Source organism: Chinchilla lanigera, unplaced genomic scaffold, assembly GCF_000276665.1.
Source record: "Chinchilla lanigera isolate Chin_1 unplaced genomic scaffold, ChiLan1.0 scaffold00172, whole genome shotgun sequence".
Lineage (NCBI taxonomy): Eukaryota > Metazoa > Chordata > Mammalia > Rodentia > Chinchillidae > Chinchilla > Chinchilla lanigera.
This window is the reverse complement of record NW_004955573.1, coordinates 433262-442361: the sequence shown is the minus strand read 5'-3', so window position 1 is coordinate 442361 and position 9100 is coordinate 433262.

The following is a 9100-nucleotide window of genomic DNA, read 5'->3' as shown; positions in this document are numbered from 1 at the left end:
GATGCTGAGTCAACACCATTTTGCTGTGGATCTGGCTAATGCCTTCTTCTCCATTGCGATCACACCCCACAGGACCAATTCGCCTTCACCTGGGAGGGCAGGCAATAGACCTTCCAGCTGTTGCCACAGGCTATCTGCATAGCCTAACTTTGTGTCATGGCCTGGTGACCCAGGACCTGGCCACCTCGACCAAGCCACATTCTGTGTCACTGTTTCATTATATTGGTGATATCATGTTAACCTCTGATTGCCTTGCAGATTTGGAAGCCACTGCACACAGCCTGAAGGAAGCTGTACTGGCCTGGGTGGGCCATCAACAAAGGCAAGGTCCAGGGACCTGGCTTGTCTGTCAAATTCCTGGGTGTTATCTGATTGGGTAAGACAAAAGTAATTCTCTATGCCGTTATTGATAAGATCTAGGCATACCCCAGACCCATGACAGAACATCAATTATAGGCATATGTGGGCTTGCTAGGTTTCTGGTAGATGTTCACGCTATACCTGGCTGCACTGCTGTGCCCTTTATACCGGATGATGCTGAAGGGTGCTACATGGGACTGGACAGACACAGCAGAAGCTGCTTTTCAGGACTCAGAAAGGGCAATTGCAAGCCGGGTGAGGTGATGCACACCTGTAATCCCAGCACTTGGGAGGCTGAGGCAGGAGGATCGTGGCAAGTTCGAGGCCAGCCTAGGCTACAAAGTGAGCTCAAGGCCAGCCTGAATTGCATAGCAAGATCCTGTCTCAAAAAGACAAAAAAATAAATAAATAAAGAGGGCAGTTGCACAGGTACAAGCCCTCGAGTTATTGGCCCTACCCTGCCATTTACCCTAACAGTCAATGTAGACAGACAGTATAGGTGTTACTGGGTTTGTGTGAGGCCTATGGCAATAACAGGGGAAGCGAAAGCACCTGATGGGTTTTGGTCACAGCTTGGAATGGAACTGAGAGCCGGTATTCCTTGACTAAGAAGCAACTGGCAGCAGGGTAAGCAGCTTTGCACACCTGTGAAAGTATCACAGGGCAACAGACAGTTGAAATGTAGTCAAAATACCTGGTAGAGGGTAGGGTATGGACATGGATGTCCCATCCCAGCACTCTGGTGGCACAGGCCCCCACTCACACGCATTGTGGGACATACCTCCAAAAGCAGGCCTCCTCTTCAACCAGTCTGCTGGCAGCCGAACTGGTAATGGCTTGGGGACCAGTGACATACACGGCCCAGGAAACTCTCCAAGAGGACGGACTACAGGACATGACCCCTGGTCTCAATGTAGAAGGAAAAGAAGGACCTCTGGCTGACATCTGGTATACTGATAGGTCTAGCCGTGGCACAGCCCCACAATGGACAGCAGTAGCTGTCCAGCCTAGTACAGAAGTACTCTGGTTTGAAACCAGAATCGGCAGGTCAAGCCAGTGGGCAGAGTTGCAGGCAGCATGGCTGCTTGTGGTGTATCAAGAAGGCCCCCTACAAGTGTGCATGGATAGTTGGGCTATCTTTAGGGGGCTGACGCTCTGGCTACCCACTTGGCAGATAGGGCACCGACCCTTCCGGAGTGCTGACCTGTGGTGAGACTTATGGGAGCATGGCCAGACAACGGCCATGTAGTGTATATTTCAAGACATAAGCCTCTCCTCTCACAGGGGAATAATTCCACAGATGCCTTGACCAGGCATTACCATGGTTGACTGCTAGGGGTAGTGTCTGACCAGGGAAAATTGACTGCAGCGCGTGGGATGCACCTAGGGATAGCATCTGACCAGGAAACCCATTTCACAGGGGCCCAGGTACAACAATAAGCTGCTCACAAGAAGTGACATTCCTCTGACCTTTGAAGGAGTGGGATGTGGGCAGCCACTTCAGGATTGCTTCAAAACTCAGGGCGTCTGAGGACATGACCTCACTGTGTAGTGCTGGTGCACAGTGGGATACACTTACGGACCTATGACTTAGCACAGGCAGCTACACATGTGCTACACGGTTGTGACACTACACAAGAATGTCAGCCTGATAATGGCTAACATACACGAGCCAGACAAAAAAGATGCAGGCTGCTGCTTGCTGTTTTACTGATGTCCGTGTGCTTTCTTTGGGAACCTCACTTGAGAAACTATCCCTTCAGCTCTCTGGCTCTGACATCTGGGTGTATGTGTACTACAGTATTCTCTTTTTTGTATTTAAGTTTACTTTTTTTATTTTAAAGATAAAAGAATGAAAACGTATTGACAGACACAAAGACATTTACAAAATAACACAGAAACAATACAAGCAGTGGAGACTTTCAGACAAGGTAATAGGAAATTAACAAAGGTGGTTGTACTACATATTGATGTCTTCAAATTGGTTACTCAGATAAACAAATATAGACATGTAAGGTTGATCAAATAATTAAACATTAACGGTTCCTTTCAAGTATTCATACAGGATAAACTATCTCTCCCCGGGAGGGGAACTGGACTTTCAGGCCTAATTTAAAAGGAATGTGTAAAAAGAAAGCCATCCCAGTTACAGCCTAAAAGTTGTGAGAAATAGCGAGTTACTTCCTCTCCAGTGACTCCTTTCACTGAGGTACTACGGCTGGAAGGAAGGTCAGGGTTGAAAAGAAGAGTCACGGCCGGTGTCCAGCAATAGGCTGGTTTCTTTTCTCTCTACTGTCATGATGACCCGGGGCTCCTCTGTGGAGACGACAGTCCAGCCAGAGGGAGAAGGTAGAGCACACCCCAGGGCTCTTTCGTTTTGCTGGACCAGCTGATAAGATGGGTCTAAGCCCTGGGGCCTTTGCCTCAGAGAGCAGTCTGACTTCCAGGGGTCAACTTTGCAATCAGGAAATGGCTTAGGGGGCCTCATGGCGGTTTTTCCTAAGGTGGCCTTACTTTCCTTTCTGCAGTGCTAGCAGGCGAGGTTAGTAGTCATCAAGCTTTCCTTGGGGTCCCAAGCATCAGACGTAGTAGCTATTCCTTTTAAGGCTTCAACTAAGGCAGCCACCTTCTCTTGGTCTCTCGGTCTCTTTGTTTTCTCCTCTTGGCTGCCTCCTGGTCCCAATTATAAAATCCTGGGAGGCAATTCTCAGTAAGGTATCAAGTGATCTATCTGGAGCAAAAGCCATCTTTTGTAACTGTTTTTCTAATATCTGAGGCTGATTGGGTAATACACTTGTCTTTAAGAATAATCTGTCCTTCTATCAAGTCAGGAGCTAGAGATTATGTTTCACCAGTGCCTCTTGTAAATGATCTAAGAAGGCAGAGCAGTTCTCATTTTTCTCCTGCTATAGTTGACAATTTAATATAATTGAAGGACTTAGTTCTCATCCTTCTCAGACCTTCAAGAATACATATCTGAAGATGCCTCCTATTCCAGTCTGGTTGGTAGGCCAGTAGGGATCTTGTGTAGAGACTGCTTGGACTCCAGTTGGATCCAGCTGTTCCCTTAGCTGCCTGTCTTCTGGTCTTCTAAAATCAACAATATGATATTTATCCCCAAATGTAATAGCAGCTTTCAGTGCTGCTTGTCTCTCACTAGAAGTCAATGTTTGATTTGAGAGTAACATTACTTTTTTTCCAGTCTAGTTCATAGGTCTGAGTAAGCCCTCTGAAGACCTCAATGTATTTTTCAGGGTCATCTGAAAACTTTCTTAGATCTTCTCTGTCACTGAGAGAAAAGTCCCATCTTTACCATTTACATCTTGTAAGGGGTAGTGTCCTTAAGGAATATGAACAAAATCAGTTAAGGATGGATATAGCCCTACAGGCTTCAATTATGGCTGCCCTAGACGCCTCACCCTCATGGCCCAAAGGGCAAGTAGGGAAAGCCTTAGAATTAGTAATCGTGGATGAGGCTTTGATTCAAGTTGCCTTGGGAACCTTGCCCTCAGGTCCAGTAACACTTTGATTAAGGTTGTCTTGGAAACCTCCTCCTCAAGGTCTAAACAGCAAGAAAAAGTAGCCTCAGGCTAGGGGATAAAGGCCAGAGGTGTCTGGTTTTTCTGTGGCTTACATTTAACATTTTGAACACAAATAAGGATTATTTCTTAATGCAAAGAAAGTATGAACATAAGGCAATTTTGACCATTTTTTCCCTTTTTTACAGTATGATTTTAGTTGTGAAATAGCATCACAATCAGAACTTCCTCTACATTCCATTTTGGGTGTAGGGGGTGGGTAAGCCATGCGCAGGTGTAGAAAAATATTAAACCACTCTTTCTCAATATATGAGGCTCAAACATTTTCCAGTGTTTATGCATACATTCTAAAGGAGTGAGAGGTTTTGATATTGAATATCCCATCTGAACTGCAAGAGAAAGAATTGGCATCCCTTTAATTTCTGCTGGATTTCTATATCCCCAAGGTGTTCCCCCAAGGTGACCCACCCCAGAGCAGGTGGATGCTGTCTGGAGAGGGACCAGATAGACCAACCAATTTTTACTGGCTCAGGACCCTTTTTTTTTTTTTTTTTACAAAATCACGCTTCTAATTCTGGGAGGTGTTTGTAAAGCAAAGCCCAAGCCACAATTGATTTTAGCTGTGACAGTCATGTTTAAAGAAGGAAGCATCAGGGGCTGGGGATTTAGCTCAGCGGCACAGCGCCTGCCTGGCAAGCGTGAGGTCAAGAGTTCGATTCCCGATACGGTGGAGGGGGGGAGGAGAAAGCATCGCTGGTAAACCAATAATCACAATAATCAAGAGATCTAAACCTTTGCTTTTTTAATTCTTTGAAAGTGAGTGAGGGCAAATTGAAAGTGATTAGAGCATCTTCCAACCTGCAAAGGAGATCACCTCTGGAGTTATGTACCTAATCACCTAGGCAATCTTCCTTAGTAGCAAGACAAGCCTAAGTTTTAGTTAAAGTCCACTCTAAAGTCTCTGTCCCTAAAGCTCACAGGCTAAACTTATACCCATCACCTAGCAACCACAAGTCTCATGCTAGTAAAGGCACATTTATCAGTTTTCTACATGCACGTGAAAGAAGATAGAGGCTAAACTAAAATCCCCTTTTTTCCCTTAGCATACACAAGGCACAAGTGTAGATCATTAGCTGTTCTCTTCTGTGAAAGGCAGACAGTTGTTGCAAGCTATCTCAGCTTGACCTGGGAGCATGGTCCAGTAACAGATGGTTCTTGTGTGTGTGTGTGTGTGTGTGTGTGTGTGTGTGTGTGTGTGTGTGTGTGTCTGTCTGAGACAGGGTCCCGCCATGCAGTTCAGGCTGGCCTTGAGCTGACTTTGTAGCCCAGGCTGGTCTCAAACTCGCAACAATCCTCGTGCCTCAGCCTCCTGAGTGCTGGGATTACAGGCGTGCGCCACCACACCTGGCTAACAGATGGTTCTAAAGTTAACTCCCAGCAAGTTGGAGAAAAACTTATGGGGAGTTTTTAACTTAGTAGCAGAAAGAGAAAAGTATGATAGATAAGTAGAGATTTTTCTGTTGGCTACCCAGGCAGGCTTTCAGGACTCAGCTCCCACTGAGGAACCTCTAGATGTCCACCAGAGAGTTTTCTGGGCCGTGACCCCTCAGTTTCCCTCTCAGCTTTCACTGTTACGTGCAGCCAGAGATCTGTCTTCAGAAAGGAATCTAGCTGCCTGTCTGGTCAACATTCCATTGCTCATTGGCTTCAGTGGGGATTCACCAGAAGATGCTGAGGAATCTGTCAGAGTGGCAGCTGCTCTGATAGCAGTTACCTACCTGGCAGAGTGACCACTATCTGTTAAATTCTATAAGGGACAGATAAAAGCCTGAGCTAAATGTAGAGTAGGTTTTGTAAAAAGATCCCTTTTATAGAATTATATATCAAAGTCTATTAAGGTGGCACATGCCTGTAATCTCAGCACTTGGGAGGCTGAGGCAGGAGGATCACTGTGAGTTTGAGACCAGCCTGGGCTACAAAGTGAGCTCAAGGCTAACCTGAACTGCACAGTGAGACCCTGTCTCAAAAAGACCAAAAAAAAAAATGTCTGTTAAGGGATGCTCTCACATTGCTTTTCTCTGTCTCTGCTTGAACAAACCAAAATGGTCAAGCAGGTCAAACAAGGAACACTTGAAAATTCAGCAACTAAGTCCAAATACAGTCTATATAAAACAGGAATAAAATGTCCCATCAAAGAAGCATCATAATCTTTCCATGTTCTCAACTTAAATGTATCATTTTAACAAAAGACTGTATCATAAGCAATTGACAAAGACAAGGCATAAAAATTTAAAGTATAGGCTATTGGCAAAGAGAAAGCATAAATTCAAAGAAAACTTCAAGATATAAGCAATTGACAAAGACAAAGATGACAATTTTTGATTACCTAAGCAAGTCACAACCCAGAATCCATGAAAAAAAAATCAGAATCTTACCTCCACCCAATTATCTCAGTGGGACCTCCAAAATGATACAGGGATAAAACAGGACCTCTAAAAAATCCAAATAATATAAGGGAATTATTATAGTTCCCAACCTGCTAGATGCCAAGTTTGTGTTCCCCAGAACAAAAGTATATATTCTAAAGAACAACAGGATGAGCAGAAAATATTGGGGGAAGAAATGCTTCTTTCTTCTGACAGAAGGAGTCCTGAGTGGGTGGCAGGGACCCCACTTTTCAAGAAAGTTTTATAAAGAAGAATCACAAGGTGGGTATAAAATGGGACAAAATTGTCAACAATGACAGAACAAATAGACTCACTTAGGTAATATTGACCAAGTGGGGAAGCAAGTCATGTAGCAAGTATATATGGGACAAACAAAGACTTTTCCTGGAAAGGATGGGTCAGGGACTCTTCCTGGCCTCTCACCCAGGTGATTGATGCCTGTTTAGAATATCAACCATTATTGTTTATCCGTAGGGGAACTATGTAGATGTAGTCATTCTGTCTTTTCTCTTGAGGTCTGGTCTTCTTTTTTGTCTTTTTGAGACAGGGTCTTGCTATGCAGCTCAGGCTGGCCTTGAGTTCACATTGTAGTTTAGGCTGGTCTCGAACTCTTGGTGATCCTCCTGCTTCAGCCTCCCAAGTGCTGGGATTACAGGCGTGCACCACCACGCCCAGCCGAGGTCTGGTCTTCAAAGAAAGCACCTCCACTCACAATTGCAATGTATTCTCATCTGCACTGCCTCCCTGGAGGGCCCAGATCTGTCTCCCTCCCTATAATATTTCTTTTTTTCTTTGTACTGGAAATCAAACTCAGGACCTTGAGCTTGCCAGGCAGGTGCTTGTGACCCTGAGCTATATCCCCAGCCCCCTCCCTATAAAATTTCTAACTAACTTAGAAATATTAAGCACACTACAGAGTCAGTCAGGTCTGCCTCTCCCACCCACGCCTCAGGTATTAATTGGATGAGAGTGAAGGGGCAAGGGACCTGAGCAGCAAGAGCTGGGGTCCTGAGCCAGAGCTTTGTGTCTGGGTCAGGCAAGCGGAAGTGTCCAAACATTAAACAGAGAATGGTTTGCTCTGCGCCATTCTCTTCCCCAGCCTCAAGAAACAACTGGTTGGGTGCGGTGCTGCAGGCCTGTAATCCCAGCACTCAGGAGGCTGAGGCAGGAGGATTGTTGTGAGTTCAAGACCAGCCTCGGCTACAAAGTGAGCTCGAGGCCAGCCTGAATTGCATAGCAAGACCCTGTCTCAAAAAGACCAAAAAAAAAAAAGAATTTCAAGTTCAAGGCCAGCCTGGGAAATTTAGCAAGGACAAGAGGCCCTGTTTCAAAATAGAGGCCAGGGTTATAGCTCAGTGGCACAGTGCCTACTTGCCAAGCGCAAGGTCCTGAGTCCAACTCCTGGTACCAAAACAAAACAAATAAAAAACAAAATAGAAAATAAATGTAGGGGCTGGGGATTTAGCTCAGCAGCACAGCACCTGCCCAGCAAGGGCAAGGTCATAAGTTCAATTCCCAGTACTGGAAAAAAAAAAAAAAGACAACAGAATATAAATGTGGCTAGGGATGTACCTCAGTGCAAAGGCCTTGAGTTCAATCCCCAGTATGGAAGGAAGAGAGAGAGGGAGGCAGGAAGGAACTAGCTCACTTTCTATTAGAAGTAACAAAAGGCAGAGGCAAATAGGAGGGATTAAACATCCATATATTCTGAGGAAGACATAGTCACAAAGAACTCATAGGCCCCACCCTGAAGTCCTTGAAGCTGCAGGAAGCAGAGAAATCAACTGATTCAGCCCATCATTTTCTTTGAGCAGTCTGAGGCCCATGGGAAAAAATGACTTTCATGAGTCAAACAACAAAGCAGTGACAATACTGAGACTAGATCAAGGTGTCTCACCAGTGTGTCAAGTACAGTTCCCACTATTCTGTTCTGGTCGTTCTTTCTTTCTTTCTTTCTTTCTTTCTTTCTTTCTTTCTTTCTTTCCTTTGGTGCTGAGGATTAAACCCCGTGGCCTTTGCACTGAGCTTCATCCCCAGCCATTTCTTTTCTTTTGGGATGCATCTAAATTGCCCAGGCTGGGCTCCATCTTGCAAACCTCCTGCCTCAGGCCCATCCAGTCTGGGATTCAGACATGCACCATCACGCCTAGGTAACTTGGCATCTTAAACTGTTCTAAAATGGTTTTCCCCTACAGGATAGCTAGTTAGAGCTTCCTTCCCATACATCAGGCCAAGATTTACTGCATTTTCAACAAAGGTTCTTCCAGCTCTATCTTAGGCCTTGGACATAACAACCATAGACATGAATCATAATCATTACCCTAATAATAACAGCTAACATCTACTCAGCCCTTCCGTGTAGGTTATGCTTTGGGGGATTTTTTTTATTTTCTTAATAGTAACCCAAAGAACAATATACAAAAGAGTGCAGGAAATCTGTCCACACACTAAGATCAAGGAAACTAGCTGAGGGCCTGGATCCTGCAATAATGTCCTACGTGAGTCCAGCCAAAGACCCAGAGCTCATAACAATGCCTCCCACGAATCCAACTGGAGGCCCAGAGCCCACAGCAATATATCATGCAGGCCTGTTTCACAGATCTGCACTGGGAAGGCCCAAAGGTCAGTGGTGGAATCTAGAAAGTCTGTGCCAGCAGGATGAAGGATCTGTGCTAGCAGGCTGAGGGATCTGTACTGGAGCCAGGAAGCAGAGCTCAGAAGAACCAGAGCTCCCCTGAACGGTATCACAGCCAT